General features: G+C 42.6%; 1 protein-coding gene and 1 long non-coding RNA gene across 10 annotated transcripts in view; one reads left to right on the top strand and one right to left on the bottom strand.

The window, feature by feature from the left end:
- LOC140190867 (uncharacterized) overlaps window positions 1-2,703 on the bottom strand; it is a 28,831-nt gene extending 26,128 nt beyond the window's left edge. For all 7 annotated transcript variants that reach the window (XR_011883700.1, XR_011883704.1, XR_011883706.1 and 4 more), the window contains exon 1: window positions 2,554-2,703. This is a non-coding gene — a long non-coding RNA (uncharacterized lncRNA). The remainder of the gene's footprint in view (window positions 1-2,553) is intronic.
- Window positions 1-23,949, top strand: part of setd1ba (SET domain containing 1B, histone lysine methyltransferase a) — a 149,655-nt gene that overhangs the window by 87,527 nt on the left and 38,179 nt on the right. The window lies entirely within an intron of this gene.

Genomic DNA, 23,949 nt, shown 5'->3' with positions numbered 1-23,949 from the left:
GGCGCTGCTGTTGTGTGATCCAGAATCTCCGGAGGAGAAGGCCCCAAGTCCTCGGCTTTGCTTGTTGCTCGGTGGCTGGGGCAGGGTCAAAGCGCTCGGCAGAGATGGTGCTCGGTGTTGGAGGGCTGGTCGGAGGCTTGAAGTTTTTGGACGGACTCAGAGTCGGCTGCAGTCCGGTGCTTTCAATGCACCGGCAAGTTTGCGGCGCTTGGAGGTTCATGGCAGCAAGAGTTTCTCCCTTCTACCGTCTGCGTGAGATGATGGGGCTATTGGGACTTGAGACTTTTTTTTTACCGTGCCCATGGTCTGCTCTTTATCAAATTATGGTATTGCTTTGCACTGTTGTAACTGTATGTTATAATTATGTGGTTTTGTCAGTTTTAGTCTTGGTTTGTCCTGTGTTTCTGTGATATCTTTCTGGAAAAACATTGTATCATTTTTTAATGCATGCATTTCTAAATGACAATTAACAAGGACTGAGTGTCCTCATAATCTAAATAAGACCATGGAAGGATTTTGGAGCAAACATTTAATAGAAACTCAAAAGCAAACCCCATACATATGAAAGAAGACACCCAATGAAACAGTAACCTGCAAGCAAATAGTGTTTCTGAACTGAAGTCCGCAAGAGAGTCCCATAATAGTTCAGCACAGAGCCGAGTAAACGTTGTGGAACTGCAATCTTAATCAGCCTGTACCTCACCTCAGGCCCCGACACCTTGACCTTTTCAATCTGGCCGGTGTTTAACTCTCCGCCTGAACAATGGGTTCTGCTGCTTTGAACAGCGATTCAAACTGGCCCGTACCTTGCCTCGGACCTCGACACCCCGACATTTTCAATCTGGCCCTGGCCCCGGCGCTTAACTCTCCATCCGAACAACAACAGGTTCTGCCGCTTGGATACGCCAGACTTCGCTGCTTCGATTCGGTCGGTAAATCTCTGTCTGCACATCATGCTCAGTCGTATCTGCAGGGTTTTCCGAATATTTGTGGAAGGAGGAAAGTTCTCAAGGAGAACTACTTAAGACATCAAATGTTGAAGGAAAGAATGGATAGTCACGGGCAGATGTGCAATAGGAGGAAGTGGGACTTAAGCGGAAATTATTTTGGAGTAAGTAAGCGGCTTGTCTCAGGACATCCAGAGAAAATATTTGCCCTCTCTTTCTCAGTATCTAATGTTCATATGGTACATTAAAAAGAATTTGATCAGGAATACTAATAATCCATATAATGTGCAATCTTTTGTGAATGCCCTGTTTAATCCACAAATTAATTTTCCTGAGTGTGGGCACAAAATTCCTGTGCAACATAATGAAATTATAGCAAGCGTTTTAATTTGGAGAAGAACTGAAATTATCTTTTCAATTGAAGCATTGAAATTGCCACGGATTGATGATGCAATTCTTTCCTGTCACATTATCAGAACTGAGCCAAGGCCCTGAAACAGCAGCTTCCCTTTGAGTATCCTTAACACTGTACTATACGCATGTGACAATATAGGAGGAAGTGGTTGTGCAGCAATTTATAAAAGAGAGCTTGCAACGAAGGAAGAAGGAACCACTCTGTCACATAAACACTATTTTGTTTGCTTGTGGAATTGTTGTTTCGTGTGGCAGGTGTTTCTCTCTTCACATTTCTAATTGGTTTTTGTCAGGCCACTCCTCAAGTTAGTGGCCACATCACCACGGCAAAGCTGTCTCGGATTTTGGTGAGGGGGCATGTCTGGACCATGTGGAGGGTGTCCTGGCTTGATTCATGATGAAGCGTGGCCCGGGAAGGGCAGATTTGAGTCTTGTCAGTTCGGGAGCTGGGGTTCGCCTAGCATCTTGTGGAATGTAGCGTATTGAAATTTAGCCCTCCTCAGCTTGAGCTTTGGCTATTAAAAACAATTACTATATGTCACTGAACCTTAGAGTTGTACAGCGTAGAAATAAGACTTTCCATCCTGGGTTAGTCACATTTGCCTCAATTTGGCCTAAACTAGTGGTTCCCAATCTTTATAATGTCATGGACCCCTGCCATTAACTGGGAGGTCCATGGACCCAGGTTGAGAACCTCTTCTAAACCTTTCCTATCCACAAAGCTGGCCAAATGTCTCTTAACCTTTTAATTGTACCCACCTCTACCAATTACTTTGGCTAGTAACTTCATAATTGCGGTTAATGAGATCGTATTTCTTGTTTACATTTCAAGTTCAGTTACTTATTTTAAACTTCCTTTTGCTGTGCTTGGTTGTGAACTTGTGTCACTAGATCACTTCTTCAGAGTTTGCCTGCTACTGCAAATTAGTGTTACTCGTGAGAAATAACTTTTATGTTCAGTAAAGGAGAGTTGTGAGCTTAGCTCCATCATGGGCATTAACCTTCATAGCATCCAAGGCATATTCAAGGAGCGATGCCTCAAAGAGGCTGCATCCAACATTAAGGACACCCCCCCCCCCCCCCCAATGCCTTGTCTTCATTGCTAACATCAGGATGGAGGTACAGAAGCCTGAAGACACACACTCAACTATTCAGGAACAGCCATTTCAGGATAAGCTCGTAATTGACCTACCTGTGAGATTCTACAGAAACAATCCTGGTCACCTCTTGGTATCAGGCTTCTAAATTTGGTTCAAACTGAGTAGGTACATCTCCAATGCTCCTGTAGTGTTTTGGATGGCTTGAGGATTGCCACCCTGGTTGTGTGGGAGAGTTATTATCCCTTGTCAAAATCACATGAGGCAGCGTTTCCTTTTAAGTACAGGAAATCCTGCACATACTATCAACTGTATCCTTCAGTTTCCACACACTGTAGCTACTACACACCACCACATCCCCTCAGACCACGAGCAAGTCTTATGTTTCCATTCACACAGTATCTTGATTTGTTTTTTAAAAACAGAATTAGTTTATCTGCTTTTGGTTATTTAATAAAATGTGTTGTATGAGTGTTTAAGGTACTTCCCTAACTTAAAAACAGAAAAGCAAAAAGTTACCAATCTACCACTTAACTGCAATTTGTACCATCTCTTCACTGGTATTCAAGATTCAAGGAAAGTTCAGCTTTTGCCACTTATACTCGCGTTCTCTTTTGGGTCAGCCCTCAGTTTCCCATGCCATTTCTTGAGCCTCCCTTTTTCTGTGTCTTTCTGTGACTCTGAATGGTGTCTGATGACAGGAAACCTGTGTGGAAGGGTATTTAAAGTGAAAAAGGCTTCGCATCGAGGCAGTTCCACTCTCTCAACCCCAGGAGTCTGGGTCCAGTGGTACCGACAGTTGTCATAAACCGGGGTCTTCCTTGGTTACAGTGGGTGACCATGATGTCTTCTGTGCCTTGTCAAGCCCTTTACTCTCCACTGAGCGTTACAGTGCCACCTTCCTGGCTGTCGGATCTCACTGTAGATCTCATCCGCCCAAATGCCGGAGCTGACCGCACATCGTAGTACAGGCATGTCCCTGTAACAACGGGGTATGCGGCCAGCGGCTGGTTTAGTCAGCCTGTCGAAACGGTGGCCACTGTGGCATGTGAACAGCTACTTGGAGCCACAAGTAAGAGCTGAGTGTCCGGTGGGGACCAAAGGTGAATGGACACAACAAGCCCTTTCGTCAGTGGTGCTACCCCTCCTGGGACACCCTTCCAATATCCCCACACGTCACCAAATCTGGCCACATGTGCATTCCCAGGTTTTGTTAGCCCAGCAGCAGTGATCATGACTGGCGCTGTTGTGCAGGAGAGAAGGAGGGAGAAGAGAAATGCGGTAGTCATAGGGGATTCCATAGTCAGGGGAATAGACAGGAGATTCTGTGAGCCTGACAGAGATACCCGCATGGTGTGTTGCCTCCCAGGTGCCAGGGTACGGGATGTCTCGGATCGGGTCCTGAATATTCTAAAGGGGGAGGGTGAGCAGCCAGTTGTCTTGATACATGTTGGTACCAATGACATAGATAGGACAAAGGAGGAGGTCCTGAAGAGAGATTTCCAGGAGTTAGGAAGGAAGCTGAGAAGCAGGACCTCCAGGGTAGTAATCTCGGGATTGCTACCTGTGCCACGTGCTAGCGAGGGCAAGAGTCATCAGATCAGGCAGATGAGTGCCTGGCTGAGAGACTGGTGTAGGGGGCAGGGCTTCAGATTCTTGGATAATTGGGATCTCTTCTGGGGGAAGTATGACCTGTTCAAAAAGGACAGGTTACACCTGAACCCGAAGGGGACCAATATCCTGGCGGGAAAGTTTAATAGAGTTGTTAGGGAGGGTTTAAACTAATTTGGCAGGGGGATGGGAACCGGAATGATAGAGCAGAGGAAGGAGATAACAGAAATAAATCTAAGATAGTGAGCAGTAAAGATGTCAGGAAAGACAGGCAGGTGATGGGGCAAATGTGTAGCCATTGGGATGAGCTGAAGTGCAATAAAGTTGCAGTGAAATCAAAGCAAAAAGTATCAAATACTGGTCTTAAGGTGTTGTACTTAAATGCACGCAGCATAAGGAATAAGGTGGATGATCTTGTACAGCTACAGATTGGCAGGTATGATATTGTGGCTATCACTGAGACCTGGCTAAAGGATGCATGTCTCTGGGAGCTGAACGTCCAAGGATACACGGTGTATCGGAAGGATAGGAAGGTAGGCAGAGGGGGAGGCGTGGCTTTATTGGTAAGAAATGATATTAAATCGTTAGAAAGAGGTGATATAGGATCGGAAGGTGCAGAATCTTTATGGGTTGAGCTAAGGAATAGCAGGGGTAAAAAGACCCTGATGGCAGTTATTTATAGGCCTCCAAACAGCTGCAGGGATGTGGACTACAAATTATAACTGGAAATAGAAAAGGCTTGTCAGAAGGGCAGTGTTATGATAATTGTGGGGGATTTTAACATGCGAGTAGATTGGAAAAATCAGGTCGGCACTGGATCTCAAGAGAGAGAATTTGTAGAATGTCTGCGAGATGGCTTTTTAGAACAGCTTGTTGTTGAGCCCACTAGGGGATCGGCTGTACTGGATTGGGTATCGTGTAATGAACCAGAGGTGATTGGAGAGATTGAGGTGAAGGAACCCTTAGGAGACAGTGATCATAACATGATTGAGTTCACTGTGAAATTAGAAAAAGAGAAGCCGAAATCTGATGTGTCGGTGTTTCAGTGGAGTAAAGGAAATTACAGTGGCATGAGAGAGGAACTGGCCAAAGTTGACTGGAAAGAGACACTGGCGGGAAAGACGGTAGAGCAGCAGTGGCTGGAGTTTATGCGAAAAATGAGGAATGTGCAAGACAGGTATATTCCAAAAAAGAAGGAATTTTCGAGTGGAAAAAGGATGCAACCGTGGTTGACAAGAGAAGTCAAAGCCAAAGTTAAAGCAAAGGAGAGGGCATATAAGGAAGCAAAAATTAGTGGGAAGACAGAGGATTGGGAAGTTTTTAAAACCTTACAAAAGGAAACCAAGAAGATCATTAAGAGAGAAAAGATTAACTATGAAAGGAAACTAGCAAATAATATCAAAGAGGATACTAAAAGCTTTCTCAAGTATATAAAGAGTAAAAGACAGGTGAGAGTAGATATAGGACCGATAGAAAATGATACTGGAGAAATTGTAATGGGAGATGAGGAGATGGCAGAGGAACTGAACAAGTATTTTGCATCAGTCTTCACTGAGGAAGACAGCAGGATACCGGACACTCAAGGGTGGCAGGGAAGAGAAGTGTGCGCAGTCACAATTACGACAGAGAAAGTACTCAGGAAGCTGAATAAGCTAAAGATCGATAAATCTCCTGGACCCAATGGAATGCACCCTCGTGTTCTGAAGGAAGTAGCTGTGGAGATTGCGGAGGCATTAGCGATGATCTTTCAAAAGTCGATAGATTTTGGCATGGTTCCGGAAGACTGGAAGATTGCAAATGTCACTCCGCTATTTAAGAAGGGGGCAAGGAAGCAAAAAGGAAATTATAGACCTGTTAGCTTGACGTCGGTGGTTGGGAAGTTGTTGGAGTCGATTGTCAAGGATGAGGTTACAGAGTACCTGGAGGCATATGACAAGATAGGCAGAACTCAGCATGGATTCCTTAAAGGAAAATCCTGCCTGACAAACCTATTACAATTTTTTGAGGAAATTACCACTAGGCTAGACAAGGGAGATGCAGTGGATGTTGTATATTTGGATTTTCAGAAGGCGTTTGACAAGGTGCCACACATGAAGCTACTTAACAAGATAAGAGCCTATGGAATTACGGGAAAGTTACATACGTGGATAGAGCGTTGGCTGATTGGCAGGAAACAGAGTGGGAATAAAGGGATCCTATTCTGGTTGGCTGCCGGTTACCAGTGGTGTTCCACAGGGATCAGTGTTGGGGCCGCTTCTTTTTACATTGTGCATCAACGATCTGGATTATGGAATAGATGGCTTTGTGGCTAAGTTTGCTGACGATACGAAGATGGGTGGAGGGGCCGGTAGTGCTGAGGAAACAGAGAGTCTGCAGAGAGACTTGGATAGATTGGAAGAATGGGCAGAGAAATGGCAAATGAAGTACAATGTTGGAAAGTGTATGGTTATGCACTTTGGCAGAAAAAATAAACGGGCAGACTATTATTTAAATGGGGAAAGAATTCAAAGTTCTGAGATGCAACGGGACTTGGGAGTCCTCGTACAGGATTCCCTTAAAGTTAACCTCCAGGTTGAGTCAGTAGTGAAGAAGGCGAATGCAATGTTGGCATTCATTTCTAGAGGAATAGAGTATAGGAGCAGGGATGTGATGTTGAGGCTCTATAAGGCGCTGGTGAGACCTCACTTGGAGTACTGTGGGCAGCTTTGGTCTCCTTATTTAAGAAAGGATGTGCTGACGTTGGAGAGGGTACAGAGAAGATTCACGAGAATTGATTCCGGGAATGAGAGGGTTAACATATGAGGAACGTTTGTCCACTCTTGGACTGTATTCCTTGGAGTTTAGAAGAATGAGGAGAGACTTCATAGGAACATTTCGAATGTTAAAAGGCATGGACAGAGTGGATGTGGCAAAGTTGTTTCCCATGATGGGGGAGTCTAGTACGAGAGGGCATGACTTCAGGATTGAAGGGCGCCCTTTCAGAACAGAAATGCGAAGAAATTTTTTTAGTCAGAGGGTGGTGAATCTATGGAATTTGTTGCCACGGGCAGCAGTGGAGGCCAAGTCATTGGACGTATTTAAGGCAGAGATTGATAGGTATCTGAGTAGCCAGGGCATCAAAGGTTATGGTGAGAAGGCGGAGCAGTGGGACTAAATGGGATAAAATGGATCAGCTCATGATAAAATGGCGGAGCAGACTCGATGGGCCGAATGGCCTACTTCCGCTCTTTTGTTTTATGGTCTTATGGTCTTATGGACTTCTGCTACCTAGACATTAAGCTCTGAAATTCTCTTCTTAAATTTCTTTACCTCCTCCATCTGTACTCCTTCAAAAATTTTTGGTCACTTGTCCTTGAATGGCATAATGTCAATGTTCATGTAATAGAACTTGTGTGAAGTACACCCTGGGATGGTTTAGTGTATTAAAGGTCCTGTTGATGTATGGTGGTGCTTCTTTGTTGCGGCTATATATTTCTATTCAGTCAGATTGTTCATATGCATCTGAGACCAGAGATGGCAAAGAAACTATTAAATACTTAAGGGAACACTCACAATGCGCTGGAGGAGCTTAGCAGGTCAGTCAGCATCAATTGAAAAGATTAGTCGACATTTCGGCCGGGAATGTCTACTAATCTTTTCAACTGATGCTGGCTGACCTGCTGAGTTCCTCCAGCGCATTGTGAGTGTTCCTTTGACAACAGCATCTGCAGATTATTTTGTATTAAATACTTAACATCTGCAGCCCAACATACAGTATATTCAGAATGATACTAAACGTAGTACTTTGAAAAAATTTTGTTAATGAACACCATATGAATTTGTTTAATATGAGCATTTGCCTGGAGCTACTTAATTTTACACTGTATGCTCAGTAAATACCTGTCTTGGCACAGGGATGCTCTCACTTAAAAGCTTTTGTATGGTGAAATGCACTTAAAGAACAATTCATCCTGTATACCACAGTGTTTCATAACTTACATTCAGTAGAAGCATACTTGAAATGAATTTTACCAGTGGAGGTCCCTGACAAATATAAAGCAGTCAATCATAAACCACCTAAAGTAAAAAAAATCTCCTTTTACTGTTGTTTGCACTGTTCACTCTGAAGTATGTTCAGAATATTTTGTTCCCATCAATGCTAATTGTGAAATTTTATGACAGTAAGATGAAAGAGCATTGTATAAATATAGAAATGGAGAAGCTTTAGAGAGGGAGGGAGAAGCACATGAGGAACAGTCACAGTTCGTATTTGCCACAAATCAGAGCTTTTGTGAAGTACAATTAGCTGGGAGCCTATCTTTCTGGGTAATTGGAATGAGATACAGCCTTTTGCAAGCACTCAAACCAAGTTTGTTTTTATTAAAAAGAGCTGCATCTAATTGCTCTAGCATTGGCATTTGGGGCGGTACGGTACTGTAGTGGTTAGCGTAACGCTTCACAGTACAGGCTACACGAGTTCATTTCCCACTGCTGCCTGTAAAGGGTTTGTACGCTGTCCCCGTGACCGCATGGGTTTCCTCCAGGTGCTCCAGTTTCCTCCAAACACTTACTGGTTTGTGGGTTAATAGGCCATTGTAGATTGTCCCATGATTAGGCTCAGATTAAACTGGCTTCTTAGTTGATATTATCTGTCAATGTCGATCAATACTTTTGCAGGAGTGCTAAGCTTTGTTCATCCCTTTTCAAAGTTTGTTTTGTTTGCCTTCTTATGTTTGACTGTTATAAATGTGGCTTGCTACTGCTTGATCAGGAAGGAGGAGCCCTGCGTGGCAGCAAAAAAAGACTTGTTTTATGTTGCAATTACTTTACAAACGAACAGCCGGTATGTAGCACCCCATCTAGTGTGTGACTGAGAAACAACTACTGATCATCACCAAGGAAAACGAGTCAAATTGCAAGTAACTTCAGCTAATGTTTCCATGTTACTGCCTGGCTTCCCTTTTAACTGTTTAGCTCTTTCTGCAAAAGGCAATTTCAGATTAAATTTGAAGCGTTTACACATATGTCGGTGTCTGCAGTAAACATTAGCTATTATGTGGATTGGACCTTGTTCACACAAACATCCCTGATGTGTACCGGGCAGAGCCCCGCCCCCACCTCGGTTACTCAGACCGCATCCTAGCATACAGACCACTCGTCAGACACTCCAGACCAGTTCAGAAGCAGGTGAAAACCTGGCCAGCAGGAGCCATCTCTGCTCTTCAAGACTACTTTGAGCACACTGACTGGCACATGTTCAGGGAGGCTGCAACCGATGGCGACTCCGCCAACTTAGAGGAGTACACGGCATCAGTGACTAGCTACATCAGTAAGTGCATTGGTGATGTCACTGTGGCCAAGACCATCACTACACGCGCTATCCAGAAGCCATGGATGACCGCGGAGATGCGTGCGCTGCTGAGGACCCGTGACTCTGCCTTCAGAGCAGGCGACAAAGCAGTCCTAACAACAGTGAGGGCCAAACTGTCCCGGGCCATCAGAGAGGCAAAGCATGCGCACTCCCAGCGAATCCACAGCCACTTCCAGGACAGCAGCGACACAAGGTGCATGTGGAAGGGCATTCAGGACATCACCAATTACAAGACAACACCACCTGCCTGTTGCTGGTGATGCCCCCCTCCCAGATGCGTTGAACAACTTCTACGCTCGGTTTGAGGCAGAAAATGTCTTACCGATGAGGAAGACCACCCCTCCTCCAAACGACCAGGTGCTATGTCTTACTGTGGCCAATGTGAGGAGAACCCTGTGCAGGGTCAACCCACGGAAGGCTGCTGGACCAGACAATATTCCAGGCAGAGTGTTTAGAGGATGTGCAGACCAGCTAGCTGAGATTCTCACTGACATCTTCAACATCTCCCTGAGCAGCGCCATCATTCCTACGTGCTTCAAGGCTGCCACCATTGTCCCCGTGCCGAAGTCTTCAGTGTCCTGCCTCAACGACTACCGTCCCGTCGCACTCACATCCATCATTATGAAGTGTTTCGAGAGGCTCATCATGAGGCACATCAAGACCCTGCTGCCCCCCTCACTGGACCCCTGCAGTTCACGTACCGTCCCAACCGTTCAACAGACAACGCCATCACCACCACCCTCCACCTGGCCCTAACCCACCTGGACAAGAAAGACACGTACATTCGAATGCTGTTCATAGACTTCAGTTCAGCATTCAACAGAATCATTCCTCAGAAACTGATTGGAAAGCTGAGCCTAATGGGCCTGAACACCTCCCTCTGCAACTGGATCCTAGACTTCCTGACTAGGAGACCTCAGTCAGTCCGGATTGGAAGCAACATCTCCAACACCACCATACTGAGCACACGGTCCCCCCAGGGCTGTGTGCTCAGTCCACTGCTGTTCACTCTGCTGACCCACGACTGTGCTGCAACACACAGTTCGAACCACATCATCAAGTTCGCCAACGACGTGGCCATGGTGGTTCTCATCAGCAAGAACAATGAGTCAGCGTACAGAGAGGAGGTGCAGCGGCTAACGGACTGGTGCAGAGCCAACAACCTGTCTCTTGAATGTAAACAAAACGAAAGAGATGGTTGTTGACTTCAGGAGGACACAGAACAACCACTCTCCGCTGAACATCGACAACTCCTCTGTAGAGATCGTTAAGAGCACCAAATTTCTTGGTGTTCACCTGGCGGAGAATCTCACCTGGTCCCTCAACACCAGCTCCATAGTAAAGAAAGCCCAGCAGCGTCCCTACTTTCTGCGAAGGCGGAGGAAAATCTATCTCACACCCCCCCCATCCCCACCACATTCTATAGAGGTTGTATTGAGAGCATCCTGAGCAGCTGCATCACTGTCTTGTTCGGAAATAACACCATCTCGGATCTCAAGACCCTACAGTGGATAGTGAGATCAGCTGAGAAGATCATCGGGCTCTCTCTTTCCGCCATTAGAGACATGTACACCACACGCTGCATCCGTAAAGCAAACAGCATTATAAAGGACCCCATGCACCCCTCATACAAACTCTTCTCTCTCCTGCCATCTGGCAAAAGGCACCGAAGTATTTGGGCTCTTATGACCAGAGTATGTAATAATTCCTTCCCCCAAGTCATCAGACTCCTCAATACCCAGACCCTGGACTGACACCAACCTACTGCTCTCTACTGTGCATATTGTCCTGTTTATTATTTATTGTAATGTCTGCACTGTTTTGTGCACTTTATGCAGTCCTGGGTAGGTCTGTAGTCTAGTATAGTTTTGTGTTTTTTTTACGTAGTTCAGTGTAGTTTTTGTATTGTTCATGTAGCACCATGGTCTTGAAAAACATTGTCTCGTTTTTACTGTGTACTGTACCAGCAGTTATGGTCGAAATGACAATAAAAAGTGACTTGACTTGACTTGGATTGATCCCGACACTGTTTGCAAGGTGGAGAGAGTTGCAAATATAATTCAAAGTGGTTATTAGTGCTTCTGTTGTTCATCATGGCTGTGGTTTTAAAAACCTGTGACTATTAATGTTGAATATTTGTACTTATTATGTTGGGGAGTCTACCATCATCACCTGTTTCAGAGGAGTTCCATTGAATTTTAATATAGAGGCAATCCATAAAACCCATCCCCAACTCCAGTTATTGTTTCAGTAGACTAAGCCACAGGAGCCCTGAAACTTAAGTTAAGGTGTTATAGTTGGGAAATGAATATCCATACAGCCCAGCCACAGGATAAAAATCCTTTTCTTGACTGTTACTTTTTTTACAGCTGTCTCAAACCCTTGCATTAAAATATAACAAAAGTACACACCTCCTAACCACAGCTTGTCAGATGTCCAACACACAAGGTCTAATATAAACTAAGTGCTGGAAATACTTGGCAAGGCAAGCACCATCCACGGAGACAAGAACAGTGTGAGTTACCCCTGAAAAGAACTGAGTATTTTTTGCATTTCTAATTTTATTTCAGATTTTCAGTGTCTGCATTTTTTTTTACATTTTTCTATTTCTTTACATTTTTTTTAAGTATAACAAAACAAGGATAAACTCTTAAAGTGGGAAGTTACACACGGAAAGAATAGGGAACTATAGTGAATATGGTGAACTGATTGTGCTGATGGCAGAGGACAGCAAGCTAACAGCATCAGCTCTTGGTAGACTCTTGCACCACAGGTACAGAATAAACTTAAATTCACAAAAAAATGTAAATTTAGCTGTTTTTGCTTAATTTGCAAATAGGCGAACATTTCTATTTAGAGCAGGGTAGGCCCACAACCCCCTCAATCAAGTGTGCTCCGCCATTTAACATATAGCTGATTTGATTGTTAGCTCAATTCTGTATTCCTGCCCAGCATTTTCCCTTAACCTTTTACCAGTGTGTTTTCAAATATCTACGATCTCTATGTTAAAATGATTCAAAAGCTGTGCATACCATCTTCCCTTGTAAGGCAATCTGCTATTCCATGTATCAATGGAGTAAGCATTTTCTTGGCTGCATTATTGTCTTTCCTTAAATAAGGTGGCCAAAATCACATATTGTTGTTAAAATGTGGTCTCATCAGAGCCCTACATTATCTTGTTGCTTTTCCCCTCACAATAAACAATAACAATCTGTCAGCTTCCCTGATACTTGCAGTACCTCCTTATAAGCTGTCAGTGAATTATGCACTAGGTGTCTCTGTGCCTCAGTTCTCACCTATTTCGATAATATGCTTTTTCACTTGCCAGAATTTACAGTTTCCCATGTTCTCAAATTCACTATTTACCCAATCTTTGCTTCGTTTCTTCATTTATCCATATCTTCTTGTGACTTCTTTAAGCCCTCCTTGCAACTTATTGTCCTACCTGTTAATGTGACATCAGCAAATCGCCTTGCTAACCAGAAAAAAACATTTATGCCTACTGTTTCCTGTTAGCTGGCCAATCATGTCTGTGCCACAATGTTACCTCACACGCCACGATCTTTTAATTTTACAAAATAACCCTTGAATTCACTATATCCTTGTGTTTTTATTAATTAACAATAGTTTAACATAAACTCTTCTCGGCTGGTAGCCCAAGAAGAGTTTATTTGTCATCCATGCCGGGAAAGCACTAGATCCTTTATCAATAGTCTGACATGTTTTACGTCTTAAATTTTTATTTTTTAAGTTACTTAAGAGATTTCAATAATTTAAAAATGTCTCTTATCTTTATTGCTGAGGTCTGTTCACCAGTTGTGGTTGGCTCTGCTTGCACTCATTAGGAACTGTATGTCTGATTGATATGGCTGCTGGAGCTTACATAGGGCATTGAGCTGGTCCAACTAGTGATCTGTATTGAGCAAAATCCAGCCTGATATCTGCTTCTTGTTTCACCCAGTGCTTATTTAACATGCATGAAAGTTTATAAAAAGAAAATAAATTCTTTGGCTGTCATGTCTTTCACAACCTGAAAACATTCCAAAACTTAGTTGCATCCCAAGATGATGTGACCAAGAAAGCAAAGTTGTGTATGTAAAGGAACATTTCTTCTACAGCCTAGACCTCATCCTAGGAATCAGCCTAATGAATGTTATCTGCATTGTTTCCAGAGCAAATATTCCATGTAAGATAAAACTGTATCAGTTCTCTTAGGGTGAAGTGTAGACATACCAAGTTCAGAGAACTTTGGCTAATAGGAATATCAAGATTTTGGTAAGGAAGAAGAAGGAAGTGTACATTGCATTTAGGCAGCTGGGTATGATTGAATCCCTTGATGAATATAAACGGTTTATGACCAGACTTCAAGGAAAGGTCTGGAGGGCAAGAAGAGGGCATGAGAATGGATTTGGCAGCCAGGGTTAAAAAAATAATCTCAAGAAGTTCTTCAATAAGTTAACAGTTAAAAGGTGATTGAGTACAGACAACATCCTTTGAAATACCTTCCGGGTCCCCTATGAGTACAGCCACGGGAGGTGGGTGAGGTTTTTAATGTCCATTTCTCTTCGATGTTCACTAAAGAGAATATCATAGACACCAAAGAAGTGAGGGCAATCAGTAGTGAAGTCTTGGAGCATATGTAAATTAGGAGGAAAGTGGTATTTGTAGCCTTGAATAGCATTAAGATGGGCAAATTCCTACGGCCTGACCAAGTGCATCCCTGGTCCTCATGGGAGGCTAGGGAAGAAATTGTGAAGGTACTTGTAGAGATATTTGCTTCACTGTTAGCCACTGGTGAAGTTCCAGTAGACTGGAGAGTGGCTAATATTGTTCTGTTGTTGAAGAAGGGTAGCAAGGACAGGCCAGGGAACTACAGATTATGGAGCCTGACCAGTTGTAGAGAAGTTACAGGAAGGAATTCTGAGGGACAAGGTCTACTAGCACTTGGATGATCAAAGCTTGATCAGGAACAGTCAGCATGGTTTTATACATAGGAGGTCATGTCTGACAAATCTTTTGGAGGTTTTTGAAGAGGTAATGAAGGGAATAGATGGAGGTAGGACAGTAAATGTTGTCTGTATGGATTTTAGTAGGGCCTTTGACAAGGCCCCTCATAGCAGGCTGATCAGGGAGGTTGTGTTGTATGGGATTCAGGGGGAGCTGGCGAGGTGGATTCAGAATTGGCTCAACAATAGGAAGTAGAGGGTGATGGTTGAAGGTTGGTCTCTGACCGAAGCCTTCTGACTAGTGAAGTGACCCAGTGGTCAGTGTTGGGACCTCTGTTATTTGTTATTTATGTAAATGATTAGGTTAAAAATGCAAATGGCACAATTAGTAAGTTCTCTGATGATACTCAGTTAGGGGCATTGTTGATACTGAAGCCGGTTACAATGAATTTCAAAGCGATCTTAATCAATTAGAGAGGTGGGCTAAGGAATGGGAAATTGATTTGAAGTTTAAGTGTGAGCTGATGAATCTAGACAGTCAAACTAGAGTAAGGCTTGTATAGTGAATGGCAGGGCACCGAAACAAAGCGACCTGAGAATACAAGTGCATAGTTAGCTGAAAGCAGGGAGGAGGAGAAGGCATTTAGCATGCTGGCCTTCAGTCAGCATCAAATTTAGGAGTGGGCTGTTACATAAATCATTGGCGAGGCTGCACAGAATATTGTGTACAGTTTTGGTAACCCTGGTAGAGGAAAGACATTGTCAATCTGAGAGGGTACAGAAGAGATGTATGAGGATAATACCTGGTCTAAAAGACCTGAGTTATAGGGAGAGGTTGGCCACGCTGGATCTTTATTCCCTGCTGCACAGGAGAATGAGGAGAGACCTCACTGAGGTTTATAAAATCACAAGGGGAATGAATAAGGTGGACTGTCATAGTCTCTTTCCCAGGGTCGGGGAGTCCAAATTAGAGAGCAGAGATACAAAAGGGAAAAGATTTAATAGAGACCTGAGAGATAATTTCTTTAGCCAGAAAATAGTGAGTACGTGGAATGAGCTGCCAGACTAAGTGGTCAAGGCAGATAAGATTACAACATTTAAGAGGCATTTGAATATGCAGGGGAATGGCTTAGAACAGGGGTCCCCAACCTTTTTTGCACTGCGGACCGGTTTAATATTGACAATATTCTTGAGGACCGGCTGACCGGGTGGTTGGGGGGGGGGGGGGTGTAGGGTCGCCAACGGACAAGGGTAGCAGTCAAATATGTTGTGTTTACCCCGAAAAGACTACAATGACCATGAAGCCTCCCACCAGTGCGCATGCGTCACTTACGCATGTGTGTATGTGCTGATTTTTTTCCCACAAATCATTTTTGGCGATTCTGTTCGGGGGCAGGGGGAGGTGGCGGTGTTAATCACGACCAGAATACAGTATAGGTGATAAGTGGCTAATACACTCAGTTTTGTTTCTAAAAGGGTTTATCTAACAAATTTAATATTAAACACACAGCGCATATTTTCCTCGCATGAATGTAGTGATAAGTCAATTATCAGGGGAGGACAGGGGAGTTTGAAGTAAGTGTTGAACGAACTTCCAGTAAAAGTGGTAGAGGCAGGTTCGATATTATCACTTAAAGATAAAATTGGATATGTATATGGACAGGAAAGGAATGAAGGGTTGTGAGCTGAGTGCAGGTCGGTGGGGCTAGGTGAGAGTAGCGTTCAGCATGGACTAGAAGGGTAGAGATTGCCTGTTTCCGTGCTGTAATTGTTATATGGTTATATAAGTCAATAGCATCATAACATTTTAAGTAACGTTTGGATATTAAACACACAGCACATATTTTCCCTGTGTGAACATATAAAATCATTGCAACACACCAATATCGCTGAATCAGTGGGACCCCTGGGCTTGTTTTCCTTCAACAAGACAGTGCCATCGAGGGGTGATGGGAGACGGGGTTCCTTATGTCCAGTTTATTCCGCAATTTAGTTTTCATGGCATTCGTTGCAGAGATATGTTGGAAATGGAAGCAACGTTTTCAGTGCTTTCGTGGCTATCTCAGGATATTCAGCCTTGACTTTGATCCAGAATGCCAGCAGAGATGTTGTGTCAAACATACTTTTCAGCCTACTGTCATTTGCAAGCTCGAGGAGTTGATCTCCTTCCCACGCTGACATAGATGATACGTGCGTAATGACTTTGCGTTGTTACGTACCCCGTAACTGGGTTGCCAAACCAGCAGAAATGGACCACTTAGTTGGAGTCTGGATTACTGGAACTAAGAAAGTTTTATTAAAGAATTAAGTAACACAGTACTCTAATCGTAAGGATATAAATGCAACAGGTTAGCAATGATGAAACACACATGTACACAGAACTAGGATAATAGGAATCAATCAAGCTCTATCGTAGTCTGGGGTAAAATGATCAGTCTCAAGTGACGCAGAGTTTAGTTCAGCTGAATACAGTTCGCAGTAATTGCTGTTGTGCCGTTGGAGCGAGAGAGAGAGGGATATTATGCAAATTTCTGATTCACACAGACCTTCGTTCTTCGCAGTTAGCTTTTGGGCAAGCCCTTTTATTGTCTTCAGAGGTCACTCCGGATACGATCGTTCTTCCGTGGTGAACCCGGCACCCAGGCAAGGGCGGACACACACACCAGGTTCCCGCCTATCGTACCTTTTCACCCTGTTCGTCTATGGTCAGTCCCGCGATCAGACCTCCAAACTCTCACCAACTTGTGGGGGCACACCGCTTTTCCAGGGTCTCGTTATCTTGTGATCTCGTGGTGCCTGTCTTGCCTTAGCGAACCTGTTCCTTTTATCCCCCTGCTGGGATAGCGCCTGTCCATCAAACTTCAAACAGTTCAGGTTCAAAGCAACTGGTCTGTCAATACTCGGAACTGTGTCTCATTAATCTCTCTCATCAGCATCAATCTTCTGATAGCTTGGTTTTTCGTCACAGTGTGCATTCAAGCTCAACAGTGCGCGTGACAGGGAATGAGGAAAAGTGCAGCTGACTCATATCGCCAAATCATATCGTTCCTTCGTGGCCCGGTAGCACATGCTTTGCGGCCCGGTGGTTGGGGACTGCTGGCTTAGAAGGTCATGGGCTGAACATGGGCAATTTTGACTACAGGGAATAAGCTGTGGTCAGCATGGACTTGTTTGGTCATAGGGCTTGTGTCTATGCTGTATTACTCATTTGTGTTCTCAATTGCACCTTACAAAAATTGCATCAAAACTTCCATATTTTTAATGTTCTTAATTCTTTGTAAGAAAGATCAATATTCCATTAGCTTTCCAAATCACCTGCTGTCAGTGACGTTAACTTCTCAGCTTGTCAAGCTTCCTTACAATCTTTTACGTTTCGTCTCTCATTGTTCTAAATCCCAAAGAGTAAGGGCTTAGCATTCTCAACCTTTCCCCATGTCATCCCAGAAATCAATCTAACATGCCTTCTCTGAACTAACTCAAAAGCAAAAAAATGCCCATTCTTAAATTCATACATTCTTTATGTGCCGTGTCGTACGGCGTGGGTGATCATGGACCATGATTGTTCTAGGGGAATTTTTGTTCAGAACTGGTTTTCAATTACCTTCTTCTTTGGGCAGTGTCTTTACAAGCTGGGTGACCCCAGCCATTATCAATATTCTTCAGAGATTGTCAGTCTGGGGATGGTGGTTGCCTAATCAGGACTTGTGATATGCATCAGCTGCTCATACGACCATCTACCATCTGCTCCCAAGGCTTCACATGATCCTGATCGGGGGGCTATGCAGGCGCTATGCCTTGCCCAAGGGTGACCTGCACTATAGCAGTAGGACAGAGTGCCTTACACCTCCTTTGTTAGAGACGTATCTCCACCCTGCTATCCTCACTCTTAAATAAGGAGATCAAAACTGTTCTCAGTACCATGCCAAATGCCCAGTATCATCACTTACCAATGCCCTGTATAATTGTAACAAATCTACTCCTCTTTTTCATATTCCTCTTCCTTTGTAATACAGCCCAATATCCCATTTGCTTTCCTAATGCCGTACTGTACCTGAAAACTCTTTCTGTACTTGATGAACCAAGACTCCTTGTCCTGCTTAATTTTATAGTCTCTCTATTTAAACAAGATTCTTCCTTCCCACTTTGGATATCCTTGCATTTCCCCATGTTATACCCCATCTGCTATATTTTAAAAAGTGCCTGTATGCATTTCATATTTAGATGGAAACTACTTACTGATCATCGTGTAGTGACACAACTGGTATGAAAGTGTAGTTAGAGCTCAAAGTAAATTCTATTATCAAATTACATATATGTCACCATACACATCTCTGAGATTCATTTTCTTGTGGGCATACTTAATAAATCTATAGAATAATAGCCATAACAGAATCAATGAAAGACAGCAAAAGTGAAAATATTCGGCAGGCCAGGCAGCATCTGTGGAGAGTGAAAGGAGGCCTGAGGTGGGGTGCAAAGCAGGAGAGTTCTCAGAGCTTCTCTTCTCTCTGTCCTTCCACCATCGTGAAGTGAAGCAGCTGAGTTTTCCTTGATATTTTGGCCTATATATATCCCTCATTCAACATCATCAAAAACAACAGATTGTTTCATCATTATCACTTTGCTGTTCTTGTTTTTAAATGGTCTACACCTTTTTACTTTCAGCAGTAACTATTACTGTAAAGTCCTTAATGTTTGACGTGAAAGAAAACGTAAGTTTTTCTGTATACCCTCTGCACAGTTAAATCAATTTCATAATTCTATTTTCCAAACACTTAAATGCGTATGTTTGTATATTGGGTCTCTATCACCCAAAATTACTTTGTTTTCTTTATTAATGTATGTTTAGTCTATAAATTATTCATTATAAATCTGTTGATGGAGGAAAAATACTTTTCTTAATTAAATAAGCTAGCTGTGGTGCTATATTGTACATGTTCTGTAGATATAAGAATAGAATTTTCATATGAGCAAAGCATAAATGACACATGCTGATAGTTAGTGAAGAAAATGCCCGAAAGTGCAGATTTATGCACATCAGGGGAATAATAGTATTTGAGATATATAACTTCATCTAAAACAGTTGATCCATTTTCTTGGTTTTTCCAATTGATAAATAACTTCCAACATTTAGCAGACCAAGAATGGGTAATGCCATATGCAGTACGATCTATTTAGTGGCTTTTAATTCAGTTACATATTGACAAAATAATTGAATGAAATCTTGAGTTATTGCTGATACAGTACATTAGCTGGTAAGTGCTTGTTCAGAAACAAAACTTGACTGATAGGAAATTCCTTTTGCATTATTCATGGGCAATATTGCATAATATTGCCTGCTGTACTTTAACCAAATGAAAACAGAACTAATGTTTGGAAGATATAAATACGTCATCCACATTTCTACCTCTTTAAAAATAGGGTCATTGAATATTGATTTATCCTTTAAATTTGAATGATTTGAACCTTTACTCACGAGTACTTTGACAAACATCCAACCTCAACAATGGAAAACATTTTGTTTGGTAATGACAGGGATTAATTAAATTAGGGGAAACAAAGGAATTACTGAGATATTATTGATTGAATTCTTAATGTATAAATTGACCACCAGCCAGAAGAAAGTTTTTTTTTCCCATCTAGTAATTACTATGTTACAACTTTACTTGGAACATCCAGGACTCATAAAAGTTTTGAGAATGAGTTTACTTACATACTTAGTTGCTGCTGGTGTTTAGGGCAGCAATGAAGATCCCCCATCTCTGTCTGTATAGAAGGATTCTTCGTTGCTGTTAGCTCAAAGATCATTTTTTGACCAGTCAGGGTTGTTAGCCCTGAGCTGAACCCCCGAACCTGGAGGGCTGGTTGACCATTGTTAGTCTGCTCCCTACACTTTGACCTGTTTGGCATATGTGAATCAGCCAAGAGTCAAAGCACAAGGCCCTGACTCCAGTCAGCCTGGGTCTCTGGATCATTGTGGCACACAAGCCTCCAAACCCTATGACAAGGCTGTGGGTCCTCTTGGAGGAATGAGTTTGAAACTGATCAAATTAAGAAAATTTGAGAATTTTAGGAAGGAAATTTTTAAAATAGGGTCAAATCCAATATAAGAATAGAGAAAAGTGAAATGAAGTAGTGAAGATTTGAGGCTAGGAAAGATTGTATATGTACGGTACTTAAGTAAAGTTGAAACTCAACTCACTGTTTCACACCACTCTCCTTACATCTAATGGCAAACCTATAAATGCTACTAGATCACCTCAGTGTCATACAAATTTCACAATCCAAGAAAGGTAAAATCTATGTTTGCGCTGCTGAGTGATCTCCACACATCAAATGGACATAACAGAACTTCCTAAGAACACGCTGGTGGCTGGGAGCCTCTCCTGGCAGCAGTTTGTAGTTCAATAAAATGGCACCTTAGAGTCCACTGTTAATTAGAATCAGGTTTAATATCACCAGCATATGTCGTGAAATTTGTCATCTTTGTGGCAGCAGTATGTGTGTGTGTGTGTGTGTGTATGTATGTGTGTATCTATATTTATGTATATGTGTATCTATATTATGTATATATGTGTGTGTGTGTGTGTGTATATATGAAATGTGGCATAAAAGTATAAAAAAGTAGTGAGATTCAATGTCCATTCAGAAATCGGATGGCAGATAGGAAGGGGCTGTCCTGAATTGTTGAATTGTTCAGTGGGTGGCTTCAGGCTTCTGTACCTCTTCCCTGATGGTAGCAGTAAGATCAGGGCATGTCCTGGGTGATGGGGGATCCTTAATGATGGACTCCATTTTTTGAGGCATTGCTCTTTGAAGATGTCCTGGATGCTGGGGAGGCCGGTGCCCATGATGGAGCTAGCCACATCTACAACTCTCTGCAGCTTATTTCAATCCCGTGCAGTAGGATCACTCACCACCACCCCCCCGCCCCCGCCAACCGCCCATACCAGACCAGATGGTGATGCAGCCAGTCAGAATGCTCTCCAGGGTATATCTGTAGAAATTTGCGAGTGTCTTTGGTCACATACTAAATCTCCTCAAACTCCTAATGAAATATAGCTGCTGTTGTGACTTCTTTGTAGCTCCACCAATATGTTGGGCTCAGGTTAGGTCCTCAGAGATATTGACACCCAGGAACTTGAAATTGCTCACTCTTTCCACTTCTGATCCCTTAATGAGGACTGGTGTGTGTTCTGTCATCTTACCCTTTCTGAAGTCCACAATTGGTTCTTTGGTCTTACTAACATTGACTGCAAGATTGTTGCTACGACACCACTCAACTAGCTGATATATCTCTTTCCTGTACGCCCTGAGAATATCATTAGTTCATTATCTGGTTTACAGAATTTCTCATGAAGGAACAGCCTGCCATTATTGTTCCTTCTACCACTTATTATGAAAAACCTTACTTTAGAATTTTAGGCTTCATTTACATATGGAACATTCTGGAATCTGGTTCAAACTAAAACATTCTGTGATTAAACAGTTTTAGAAACAGGTATTATGATGGAGTCTGCAAATCAGACAAAAGAAGTAAGTGTGACAGGCCATTTTGTCCTCTGGTCACATTTGAATTAGGTTGTAATGTAACACACACACAGTGCTAGAGGACCTCAGCCAGTCAGGCAGCATAGTAAGCAGTTCACATTTCAGGCGAGACCCTTCATCAAGACTGAATCTTGTGATGTAGTTTACACTTACATGTTCCTTGATTTATAATTGGGAAGGGCTAAATTAGTGTCAACAGGGTTGTAGCTGGGTGCAGACATCTTGGGTTTTGTACTAATTGTTGCAGCAATATTTTCTGTAAGGGAAAGATTCAAGAAGAATGCTTCACCATTTTGTAATTTTAATGCAGTACTAAATTTTTTGTTGGAATTATTTCTGTGTTTCTTTACATCTGCTGGTCTCACTTGTAGCCCAGCTTTTGTGTGTTATCCCTCTGTGGGTGAGCCGATTCGCTGGTTTGCTTGCTTCTAATGTTAGAATGAGACCTTGCTACAGCACAATCAATCTTGATGACATCAGAAAACAAGCGAAACTGACTCTTCAATTGAATCTGTCAAGGAAAAAGTTCCACCAAGTTTATTTATGTTTAGGGTTAGTACGGTGTTGAATAGTCACCAGAAATTGTGAAAAAGCATAAGCTTTGTACACAGTAAAGTTGATTTTGTTTTAAACCGTATGCTGTCTCTCCAGTCAGGAATGTGTGCAGAGTAATTTCTTGAGTTTTCCTCACAATATGAAGGAACCCATTTGGTTCCTTACTGGTTCCAATCTTCTATCTATTATTTTATAGCCTATTTTTCCCCATATTCACCAACAGTCCCCCACGTCCTTTATTCTCCTGCCTTTCTTACAGTTGCTGCTGTTCCCTTTCACGCCGTGTGGTACATCGGGTGGCAGCCGTGCCGTTTCTTGAGCATTTGTCTGTTTTTACGAGGTGGAGTTGCTAGTTCGGTGCTCAACCCAGCACGGATGGAAAGTGTGCAAGGAGCTGGCCAGCGTTCCTTACAGTAGGGGCAGTTTATAATAGCCAGATAACCTACAAACAAATCTCTGGGATCTAGGTGGAAAGCAGAGCACCCACCCAGGGGAAAAACAGCACAGTTCAAAAGGAGCACCTACAACTCTCTAGAGCCGCCGGCTGAGGTCAGAACTGAACTCTGGTCACTGATGCTGCATTGTGCTGTAACCACATCGTCTGCTGTACCACTCTGCCACCCACTGGTGTGCTGTTTCAACCTGACCCATTAATTTATTTCATGGAATTATCAGAGTGTGACATGTGCCGAAATATCTCTGAAGGAATATTACAGAGCAGTGTTTGATGTTCAGTAGACCTTGAACCTTCCAATAAATCTGCAGCTTTCAAGCAACTTATCTACTACAAGTAGTGATGGACTCCATCATTTGTGTTATTTCTAGCTCTAGGCAGATGAATTTTATCAGTGCGTGACAAAGTGGATTGATTCCACTTTTTGTCCTGGAAAAATGTTTTTAACCATTAAAATTGTACATTGGTTGTACTGATATGAATTTTACAAATGGTTGCTTTTGTTATTTGCAATTTGCTATGAGCAACTGTTCAGTTTACAAATTGGTTTCTGTTTAACATTAAAACCAATTGCCGTAATTTGTAACTAGGAGAGAAGACTTTCAATCTGATTTGTTGAATAGATATGTACCCAATTTTCAGAATTGAATCTGAATGCTTCTTTTCTAACACTGGTGTAGATCACTCTAGTGTGCCACTGTACAAAGTCTTTTATGTCTTATTTAAATACAGATGCATCTTTTTCAGCCATCAATAATAGCTGAATAAACTCATTTCATTTAATCCAGTGGCCTGGTTTTATAATCAAAAGAACACAAATCCAAATCACACACGACAGTTTCAACGATTTAAATTGCCTGCAAGAAAATTAATTTCAGGGTAGTATATGGTGACATTACGTACTTTGATAATTGAGCTTTTGAACTTCAGAGATCAGGAAGTAAATCACTGGAACAGTGCCCGTGGAAAAAAAAATCCAGCTTGTTCACTCAGTATTTTTACACAGTCTGGCCTTTATATGCTT

This window comes from Mobula birostris, chromosome 31 (genome assembly GCF_030028105.1).
Source record: "Mobula birostris isolate sMobBir1 chromosome 31, sMobBir1.hap1, whole genome shotgun sequence".
Taxonomy (NCBI): Eukaryota; Metazoa; Chordata; class Chondrichthyes; order Myliobatiformes; family Myliobatidae; genus Mobula; species Mobula birostris.
Note: the sequence above shows the minus strand (reverse complement) of the source record. Positions and strands in the feature narration are given on the sequence as shown.